This window comes from Octodon degus, unplaced genomic scaffold (assembly GCF_000260255.1).
Source record: "Octodon degus isolate 3935 unplaced genomic scaffold, OctDeg1.0 scaffold00005, whole genome shotgun sequence".
Lineage (NCBI taxonomy): Eukaryota > Metazoa > Chordata > Mammalia > Rodentia > Octodontidae > Octodon > Octodon degus.
In genome coordinates this window covers 24,208,160-24,219,387 of record NW_004524581.1, presented here as the reverse complement: position 1 = coordinate 24,219,387, position 11,228 = coordinate 24,208,160, and positions in this window count along the sequence as shown.

Below are 11,228 nucleotides of genomic sequence, written 5' to 3'. Positions count from 1 at the left end.
ACAGAGTCAGAGACAGAGAGAGAAGAATTCAAGCGCTGCATACTCAGGACAGGAGTAAGGTGCCCAGAGGAAGACAGGGACAGGATGGGCAGGGCTCCCTCCCACCCCAGCCTGCCCTGGCTGGGCCTGTCTTCTCTGCTCCCCTCCCTGCCCTCCTTCCCGGAGCCAGGGCTGTGTGGCAGTGGCAGCAAGGGACGCGGGAGCCGTCTTCATCCCGGCTTCCCTGATCCCGACCTTAATCCACGCTCGCTCGGCATCCTGTCAGCCGCCGCTCGGGCTGACATTGCTGCGGGCGCCTTCTCCGCAGCCTCGCCTCAGATCTGCCTCCTCGGGGACTTCTAAAGAGGAGCGAGGCTGCTCCGACACAGCCCGCCTCGCACACTGCCCTCAAGCAAAGCCAGGCTCCCCTGGGGCGCAGGCCGACGTGGGAGGAGGGCAGAGCGGCTGGGCCCAGGCATCCACGAGCCAGGTTGTCTCCTCCAGGTGGGGAGGAGCACGAAGGGAAACTGAGGCTGGAGGCAGGGGGGGGGAGGACTGCAGCTGCTCGCGCTGGCTGAGGAGGAAGCAGAGGCTGCAAGAGGTCGCAGTGCAGAGGCCACGCTTCAGAGAGACCACACAGGCCCTGCTACTTGAGAGGGGACACCTGCACACCTGTGGGGCGGTGGCCCAGCCAGGTACCTGGCTTCCCTGAGCCCTCGTCATGCCTGTTTTCATTTCTTTTTTTTTTTTTTTTTTTGGCAGAACCAGGTATTGAACTGAGGCCCTTGCGCTTGCCAGGGAAGCACTTATTCCACTGAGCCATCTCCCCGGCCCCTTCATTTCTATTTGAGATAGGATGTCGATATGGACCCCAGGCTGGCCTTGAACTCACTGGATCCTCCTGCCTCAGCCTCCCAAATTGTGGAATTACAAGTATATACCACCACACCTGGCTTTGTTGTCCTGCCGGATTCCTTTCCACTCCGTGGGAGTCACAGTCCCATTCCTGTGTGTGGTGTTGTGTAGGGGGCTCAAGGGCCCTATTATCTCCTGTCTTTGGGACCTCTGATCTCAGAAATCCCCAGGAGCCGAGTCTACACCCCCAGAGAGGGAGCCTAGGGTCTAGACTCTAGAGCTCTCTCAGTCTAACGCTCATTAGGGGTTTTTTGTTTTTGTTTTTGTTTTTTCATCGCTGAGGATTGAACCAGATTCTTTCCCGTGAGCTACATCCCTGGTCCTTTTGTATGTCACAGCCGTGTCTCACTAAGTCCCTAAGTTGCTTGGGCTGGGTTGACCTTGCAGTCCTCCGCCTCAGCCTCCTAGACCGCAGGGACCCCAGGCACGTGCGCGCGCGACCACGCCTGACTCATTAAGCGGCAAGATACCTCCTTGGTGCTTTCCCTGTCTCGCCCTGGATCCTCGCTGGGTGCTCTTCGGCTCCATGGGCAGACAGAGCTTAAAGTCCCTGTGTCGGGCTGAGGCCGCTGCCTGCACGGGCTGGGCCGAGCTTGAGGGTCTGCCCTGCCCCTGGCCGCACACCGCTGCCCGGATGGGGCTTCGGCGCCATTTCAGCAGCGGACTCCGCATCCCTCGAAGGTAGGTCAGTGCTGGGGGGCACCTGGAAACAGCTGGGCTCCAGCGGAAGGCAGACACTGGTGCCCTGCCTGGTGGAAGCTAGGGTCAGCTAGGGTCAGCCTCTCCCCGGGCTCCCCCCAGCCTTCGCGAGAGCCTGGCCGATTAGGGCGGCGCAGAGGGGGTGTCCCTGGGAGAAGGGCGGTGGTGGCGACGTGGAGGCTCCCAGCTACCTGCTGACAGAGCACCGCCAGCCCTGGCTGTCACCTTGCTGGGAAGACCTGAAAGGAACCCCGGAGGACGCAAGACCAGCGAACCCAAGGCATGCTTCTTTTCACTCTTATTTTCTGTTTTTGTTTTTTAAACTCACTACCTAGCCCAGGCCGGCCTTGAACCCGCAGGATCCTCCTGCCTGGGCCTCAGTGCCCGCAGGGCCAGCTCTTTATGCTCGTTCTGAGCTGTGATCCCCTTCGGGTCCTCCCGGTAACAGGTGCAGGCTACCTAGGAAGCCCCGTCCCAAGCGTCCTCTCTCGGGCCGCCTGGCCTCCAGCCGTCTGGCTCTCGAAACCAGCCCATCTGTCTGGGAGGGCTCTGAGCCAGCTGGGAGCGCCCCAGCACCCTGCTCCTTCCAGACAGCCGGAGTGGGAGAACCCCAATGTCTGTCCCGGGGGTGTCAGGCCGGCGCCAGATCCCAGAGCTCCCATGGGCGGGGGGGGGGGGGGGAGGGGGAACCAGAACCCCAAACCCCGGCCCCCGCCCCACCCCTCCAGCCACCGTCCGGAAAAAATAAAGGACTTCCTGCAAGCAGTTCTGAAACGAAGCCTGTTAGTCGGCAGTGACACACGTTACATAAATAGAAGCCGCAGAGGGGAAAGCCTGTTCTCTCTTTCATTATTTACCACTCTAACCATCCCCAGCTGTGTGCGTAAACAGGCGCATTGGCCCATAATGAGGACCAGACCGCAGCTGGGCTGCCAGGAGGGCGGTGCTGGGTGTGCTCCGTGGGCGAGCGCCCAGTGCAAGTCTGTCGCCCGAGTGCATGGGTCTGAAGAAAGGGACACCCGATGGGGCTGCCAGAGTGGGCAAAGCGGTCAGGTCCCTGCAGGACGGGTACTGAGAGGAGGCATCAGAGGGTGAAGAGGGAGGGGATGCGTGACCACAAGCAGCGCCCGGTCTGCAGATGTGCCGAGCTGGCAGCACCTCTGCCCCGGGGTGGCCTCTGAGGGTGGCCAGGGCAGAGTGTAAGCCTGGAGGCCCCAGGGTGAGCGCGAGGCGGGTGCAACACAGGCACATCTGCAGGTGCACGTGGCACGTGGTTTGGTGACTGGGGGTGGGCAGATCTGAGTCATTACAGTGTGGCGCATGCAGGAGGGATCCGATGGTCACAGGTGGCATCACGGGTGGAAATCTGTACCCCACAGCCAGATAGATAGACATGACATTCTGATGCCCAGCACCTCAGAATAACATCTTGTACCAGGGTAGGCACACATCCCTGTAATTCCAGCACTCAGGAGGCTGAGGCAGGAGGATCTCTGTGAGTTCAACCCAGCTGGTGCTACACAGTTAGAATGGAAAAAAAAAAAAGTGAGGTGGTCACAGGAGTGTGCAAATCCGTGTGGGAGGTAGGAAAGGTGTGGCTGTCCTTGCAGGTGCCCGCGCACTCATGCTGAGTACCCAGAAAGGTACCAATGTGTATCCTACATGCCTGGCTGCCTCTGTGGGAGTCCTTCCTGACCTTTGGCAGTGCTGCCAGGGTTATCCGCAGCCTGTCTCCAGCCTGGTGCACAGGACAAAGGCATGTGTTTCTCAGAGACCCAGAGGGGACCAGACAGGATCTCACTGTGTAGCCCACACTGGCCTCAAACCCACGGCAGTCTTCCTGCTTCAACCTCCAGAGCGCTAGGATTGCAGGTTCCTGTGCCACTTGGCACAGCTCACCAAGAATGATCGGATTTGATTTTTAAGAGGGTCTTCAGGCTACCCTTAAACCTACTATGTGGCCCAGGCTGGCCTCAGCCTCGAGTGAATCCTCCTGCTTCAGCCTCCCAAGGGCCACCACACCTAGCTAAGAATGGCTGCGCTAGGTGACCATCTGCCTGCTAGGGGAAGGTCACTGAGGTGCATCCTGTGCGTGTACCAACTCCCCACAAGGAATGCACCGATGCATTGCTAACATGCACTGAAAAAAATAAGAATTAAAAAAGATGAACATTTGCTATTGATTTGATCACAGGGAGCAGGAGCCCCAATTAAGCAAGATGCTGTCCCTTCCCCAGAGCTCTATCCCGCTTATTAATAGACCTCTGTTACTAAACATCAGACTCACTACGGTGACTTCATTCCTAAAAACGTGGTGGCCATTTGTTTCCTCTTGTGAAGTCTAAATGCTTTCCTCTGTGTCCCGCAGAAAATGGGTGCTACTCTCCATCTCTGCTGCCAGTGGCCACACTGCACTCGGGAGCCACTGAGGCCACTGAACTGAACTGAGGGGCGTGGCTGTGTCCCAACAGACACGAGGCCACGTTGTGCTGACCCAGTCGGAACCCCAGGAGCCTTGGTGTCACTGACAGGCTCGTACAGGGTGAGTAAATCCTCTGCATCCAGCTGTTTGGTGGGACACTTCCCTGGGGAAGGGGGTAGGACTGGATGTGCAAAGACGAAGCCCGCCCGAGAAAGCCCCCGCCCACCAGTACTTTGTGTGGCATCCCACGGGCCCGCGTAGTGGCTTATGTTTCCCATGGCTTCCATGAGCTGGTCCAGACCTCTGCCATCCTGGGCCTCAAGGTCGCGATGCCCCTCGGCCTCTGCTTCCTGGCTCTGCTCACAAGGCTCAGGTCCTTTTCTCAGGAGCCTCCTCTGTATTTGCCCTCCAGCACCCAGGACCTCGTGAAGCTGCCAAAGCTGCCCTGCTGGGCAGCAAGAAAGCCCCACAACCAGGCCCTGAAGGCCTGGGGGAACCAGTGGTGCCCGGGCCTGGCGCCCAGCACTCTCCATGAAGGCCCTGTCCCCACCCCCCAGCTCCAGGGTGATGCTGCTGGAGCTGTTGCTGTGTCTCCTCTCCTGCCCCCCACCCCAGCCTTCTTGTGCCTGCTTTTTCTCCCTGAGGTCCCTCTGGGCACCTTCTGGGGAGTCCAACACCTGTAATGATAGAACTGGTATAACAGATTCTCCCACTTGGGGATGGGGTGCAGTTCAGGGCAGGAGCGCTTGCCTAGCATGCATGAGACCCAGTTCCACCCCAGCTGGGATAAAAGCCTTCTCTTCGCTTAGTTCCCCCTTGGGGCGGTTGCACGCCTGGCACAGCCCCTTTCTGTTGCAGCCTTCAAGTGGTGAGAACAACTTCACCAGCTCAGAAAAAGCATGAGGTGTTTTTTATGTAGAGAGGGTGAATCCAGGGCCTTTGCACTGAGCTCCATCCCCAGCCATTTTTATTTTTGGGGACAGGATCTTACAAAGTCTCTAAGTTGCACAGGTGGGGCTTGAACTTACGATCCTCCTGCTTCTGCCTCCCACACTGCCAAGACAACTGCTATGGGCCACTTTGCCTGGCTTCTATCCACCCCACTCCTTGGGAACAGGGTGGGGTACCATTAGTGGGGCAGGGGGGCTCAGAGAGTACCAGTACAGTCCTGTCACATTTCTACCTGGTCCCACCCCTCTTCCTTCAGTCTAGGGAGATTCTGTTCTCAGAAACAGTCTATGAGCCCCCTACACACATACCTGCAAGGCCCCAACTTGTGCTAAGCTGCCCGGTTTTTATTTAACTATGCTCAATATCAAATTATAATTAAATTAAGTCAGATGGGGGGGGCAAACCTGGCCATTAGCTCAGCTGTTTAAGTGTTTGCTTTTTTTTTTTTTTTAATGGAACCAGGGATTGAACTCAGGCCCTTGTGCTTGCCAGGGAAGTACTTATTCCACTGAGCCATCTCCCGGGCCCCAGTGTTTAAGTGACTGCTTCAACAAAGCAGTCAAGCTCAGAATGCTGTGGTTCCATCCCCAGATCTTCAAGCCTTGCCAGACCTGCCTCAAGGCATCCTGAGTCACCCCCCCAAAAAAAAAATCAAATCAGATCAACACCCATTTACTGTGCACCTACTGTGTGAAAGACAGTAAGCTGGATCTGAGGGGAAATTGCAGCAAAATTGGAACCCAGGTCCCCAACCATGAGACTTGATAATTTCACTAGGGAAAGGAGGCAGAAATAACTGAACAGTTGGTACTAGGTCAGGCCCTTGTGCTTGCCAGTGAAGCACTTATTCCACTGAGCCATCTCCTCAGCCATACTAGGTGTTCAAAGTGACTAGGTGCTTCTGAAATATTAGACAATAATACATTGTAGCAGGAGTGAGGAGGGGAGGTAGGAAGTGCCAAGGCCACAGGAAACAATGCCAGGGGCTACAGTGTCTCTGATGTGGACAGTTCATCCAGGGCCTACAGTGTATCCAATGGCTACAGTGTAATCAGCGGATGTACTTCTAGAGCTGCAGAATTCACATCTCCCAGCTGTTAGCCAGACCCTTAAACAGTTGAAGAAACTGAAGTCAAGCCCCTTGCTGCAAGATTTCAGGCTAGAAACTACCCACAAACTCAGTGATTCTCTTGCCTCAGCCTCCGGATTTAAGGCTAGAACTGTTTTGTTTGTTTGTTTGTTTGTTTGTTTTTTGCAGAACCAGCGATCGAACTCAGGCCCTTGCACTTGCCAGGGAAGCGCTTATTCTACTGAGCCATCTCCTCAGCCCCTGTGGGTTTTTTTTTTTTTTTTTTTTTTTTTAAACAGGGCTTTACTGTGCAGTTCAGACTGGCCTTGAGCTCACTGTATAGGCCAGGCTACCCTCCAACTCAGTGATTCTCTTGCCTCAGCCTCCAGAGTGCTGGAATTACAGACATGTGCCATCACACCCACCTCAGGACTGGAATTCAAATGCAGAGTCTTCATAAGAGAGGAAGATGGGATAGCTCTGAGGAAGTACTAAGCCAGATGTGGTGGCGTGCAGGTCACTTGTGGGGGCGTTCAAGGCCAGCTGGGGAGATATGATGAGGTCCCTGTCTAAATCTAGGAGAAGAAAGAAGAAGGAGCAGGAAGAAGAGGCGCAGGAGCAGGAGGAGGAGGAGGAGCACGAGGAGGAGGAGAAGAGGAAGAGGAGAATAAAGAGAAGGAGCAGGAGGAGGAGGAAGAAGAGAGGAAGAGGAGGAGGAGGAGGAGAAGGACAACAACTAAATAAAAGAAGGGCTTCTTTTCTTTGCTCTGTCCCCGCTGGGTGGCCTCTCTGAGTCTCACCTCACGTCCTGTCCCCACAGTGGTGTGGTGCTGGATTGCCTCCTCCCTAGCCTTGCCCTAGCTGGGTCTTCATCACCTTCTTGAGAGATTTCATCCGACTCGGAGATGCTGTGTTCTAATTAAGGGAAAACTGCTCACTGCCCCGTCAAGTTCGTGTTCATTTCCTGGTCCTTAATGACTGATTTTCTCCCAGTCGGCCCAGCCCGCAGCCTCTATGCCCACCACAGCATACAAAGCTGCAGTCTCCCAGTCCCTAAAAGTGACTGCAAACATCGCTCAGGACCTGGGCTCCCAGCCAGCCTGGCCCAGGAAGGCCAACGCAGCCTGGCTAGTCCTGCAGGCCTGTCTTCCCAGCCCTAAGGATGCGTCCCACCAGACCAGGGGCCTCTACTTGGGGCAATATGGTAAAGGGAAGAGCACCCTGGGGTGGGAGGCCCCCTAGCAAGCAGTGAGCAGAAAGCTGCCTTCCCAGATGGAAGGTGAAGGTGTCAGCCCTTCCTGAAATATTTCTTCATGGAAGCCATCCCTGCCTCTCCTACTCCTTGCCTGCTCCACTCCGCACAGACCCTGCCTGGGTCTCTGAATCAGGCTGGGTAGAGGGAGAGGGGAGCAGGGATTCATGGGGCTGGTGGTGGGGATATTAGCCTGAGCAGTCTCAAAAGTAAGCCCACTGGGGAGACCATAGTGGCCACCTGTGCGCCCACCATCGAAGCCTCCATCCTCAGGAAATAGAGAGCAGTCTCTTAAACCTGAGTTTGTTACAAACAGGAAGTTCACTAAAACACAAGGAGGGAAAGGACAGCCCCCCCCCCCCTTTGCTGGGCTGGGCACAAGACCCAGGGCCACAAGCTTGTAAGTAGGAGCTCTATCCCTGAGTCACACCCCCCAGTTTAGTATTGAAGACACCTAGGTGAGTAGGTGTATAAAACTCCCTTGAGAGCCAACACTAGAAAAGGAAGGGGGAGGGTGGAGAAGGAACAAAGGGCACAAAAGGAGGGACGTGGAGAGGGCTTAGAGGGCTTCCAGGGCTTCCGCTGTCTCCCTGATGGTTTTTACTTGTTTGCCTGCTTGTTTGTGGCAGGGCCTTGCTATGTAGCTCAGGCTGGCCTTGAGCTCACTATGCAGTCAAGCTGGGCTCAAACTCAGCCTCCTGAGCGCTGGGATCACAGGGGAGCAGACCACCCCCCAGCTGGTCTTACATTTTTTTTTTTTTTTTAAACACAAAGGTGCACAAATCGTATTTGTACACACGGCCCAGTTAACCTTCACAAGGTGAACACATGCACATAACCAACTCCCAAACGGAGAAAAGACAGAACACTCTCAGAACCCTGGCCAGTCACTCCCACACCCCAGAGCTACTCTTGCAGCTGTAAGGCCCTGTGTCCCATCCACTGGCTTTTCCCTTTCGCCCAGTGGAATCAGTGTTGGCTTGTGTGTCTGGTTTTTACACCCAACGCTACATCAAGGTTTCTGGGCATCACCCTGTGGGGCAGCGACCCACCTGTGCTCAGCGCCAAGCAGCAGCCCCCACTTCTATCAGAACAGACTTAGGGGTGCAGCTGCTGCGCTTCCCTAATACTTTTATTCCTTTTTTTTTTTCTTTTTGTATTTTTTAGGGAAGGGTCTATGGGGTGTTCAGGGTCTCACTACTAGATAGGACTCATAGTGATCCACCTGTTTACAGCCTCCCAAGGGCTGGGATTACAGGTGCGCATCACCAAGCCCAATCTCAGATGCTTTCTCAGCGCACCCCGGGGGCGGGGCTGGCACGGCAGGCTGGGAGATTGAACCCCGGCCCCTGCACCTGCTTGCAGGCACTTTAATCTGCTGAGCTATTTGGCCAGCCCTTATAAATTTTTATTCCTTAATAATTAAAGATTTTGAAAAAAATATTTTAAAAAATAGATTCAAGCATTGAAATGAATGGAAAGAAAATACCTGGGCAAGATGTGCTGAGGCCGCAGGAATAGGAAGATGGATGTTTCTAGATCTATGTCCACCTTTACCACCATCTCCTCTTCCCAAGTGGTGCCAGGCCTGGTACTGGGGGATCCCCACCCCCACCCCCGCCCTACCTCCTGCCCAAAACAGGCAGGCAGCTGACCTTGGGAAAGCCTATCTCTTTCCAAGCATGGAGACTTGGAAATAAGCTCTTACAGCACTGTTGCCTCCTTGCTGTGTGGCTTGATGCAAGTGGCCTGCCCTCTCTGGGCCTCACCTGTAAAATGGGCAGCAGAGACATCAAGCTGAGGAGGCAAAGTAGTCAAGTGCCCAGCACACATGTATCACTGAACAAACAGCAACTCAGGAGGTGTGAATGAAAAATACAGTGAACGTTTGAAACTATGGCTGGGTGTGGGGGCACAGGCTGCAATCCCAGCACTCTAGAGGCCGAGGCAGGAGGATCACCAGGAGTTCAAGGCCGGCCTCAGCTACACGGTGTGATTCTGTCTCAAAAAAGAAAGTATGTTACAGGGAAGCGCTTATTCTACTGAGCCATCTCCCTGGCCCCGAAAATATATTACAGTAAAAGACACATTGCCACGAGTCCTTAGGAGACTCCTCCTTGCTTCACACACTCTTATCCCAATCTCCTTGCCACTTTCTGCAGCAGCTCTAAGTCCTCTTTCCTGGGTGTCTTTAGTTGTACTGTCCTTGCTGCCTGCACGTCTTAAATGTATTGGAAACATTGCCCTTTTGTGGTAACTTGCCTCTGGGGAAGAGCAGGAGACCCCACAGCAGTCAACCCAGGTAATAAGATGCAAGGGGGGCCAGGAGATGGCTCAGTGGAATAAGCGCTTCCCTGGCAAGTGCAAGGGTCTGAATTCAATCCCCAGTTCCACAAAAATAAATAAATAAATAAATAAATAAATAAAATAAAAAAAGAAGATGCAAGGGGACACAGTACCATGTTCTCACAACCTACCTTTCTCTCAGATGGTGTCAGCAGCAGCAGTCATGTTTTTTTTTTTTAATTTTTTTTTAATATTATTTATATATTTATTTATTTAGTGTGTGTGGCCAGCTCAGCCCACCAGGGGGCGGGGCTGGCTGGCATGTGGTGCTGGGGGATCGAACCGCGGTCCCTGCGCTTTGCTTAGCTTAGTTTGTTCTAAATAGGTGCCTTAGACCACTGAGCCATCTCACCAGCCCCAAGCAGTCATGTTTTTTTACTGCACCTTATAAAGACACCCAGAAAAATGATGAGCTCTTTTTGTGCCTCAGTTTTCTCTTCTGTAAAACAGAGCTAATAAGCTGGGCACAGTGGCACATATCTCTAATCCCAGCACTCAGGAGACCACCAGGAGGATCTACGTCAGTTTGAGATCAGCTTGGGCTACACAGTCGTTCAAGGCCAGTCTGACCTACATAATGAGACCCTGTCTCAAAAAACAAAGACAGGTTGGGGAGACAGCCAGGCTATCTAAGTGCCTGCCTGGCAAGCACAAGGACCCGGGTTCAATCCCTGGCGTCACAAGCCATGCCAGCCCAGGGAGTGCTGTGCAGGGCACCATAAGCAGGTGTGGTGGCACAGGCCTGTAATCCCAACGCTGGGGAGGCTGAGACAGGAGGATCACTACTGAGTCTGAGCTGCATAGGCAGACCCTGTGCCAAATAAATACATAAATGAATAAATATTTTAAAAATGAAAAAAACCACAAAAATAAGCAAAACAGAACAAAGCAGAGCTAACAAAACTATCTACCTCTTACGGTTCTCTTAAAAAGAAAACAGTCGATGTGCCCGCCTTAGTTGTCATCTGATTCTTGCCGCCACTGCCGTTGCTATGCTGGAAAGGTCAGGGCGATATCCCAATAAATGCCACCGGGCTGGGGGTGTAGCTCAGTGGTAGACCGTGTGTTTAGCATCCTTGAAGTCCTGGGGTGATCACTCGCACCACACAAAAAGAACAGAAGGGACCAAGGGGCATGGGAAGTCCTCTCTAACTTAACTCCTAGATGCGGGAAAGGCTCCCACAGGATCTAGGTGTGCCCATCACGCTGGCCCAATACAGACCTGGACAGGCCCGCAGTAGGTGTCACTACAGGACAATGACCTGAGGCTACTGTCTGCTCAGAGCAAGGAAGGAGGGCAAGGACACCCCTGCCTCTCCAGGCCCCTGGCAAGCCTGTCCCTTAGAAGACCCCTCCTCCCAGCAACCTTCGCGGGGCCTGAGGCCTGACAGAGCTGTCCTGTCCACCTGCCCCACCAAGCCCGCCTTCAAGAGCTACTGTCTTCCCACCCTCGCTCCAGTCAGGGTCCGCTTTTGGTCATGGGGACCTGGCATCCGGAGGCGCCTTTTTTTTTTTTTTTTTTTTTTGTGGAACCGGGGATTGAACTGAGATCCTTGCATTTGCCAGTCAAGCGCTTATCCTACTGAGCCATCTCC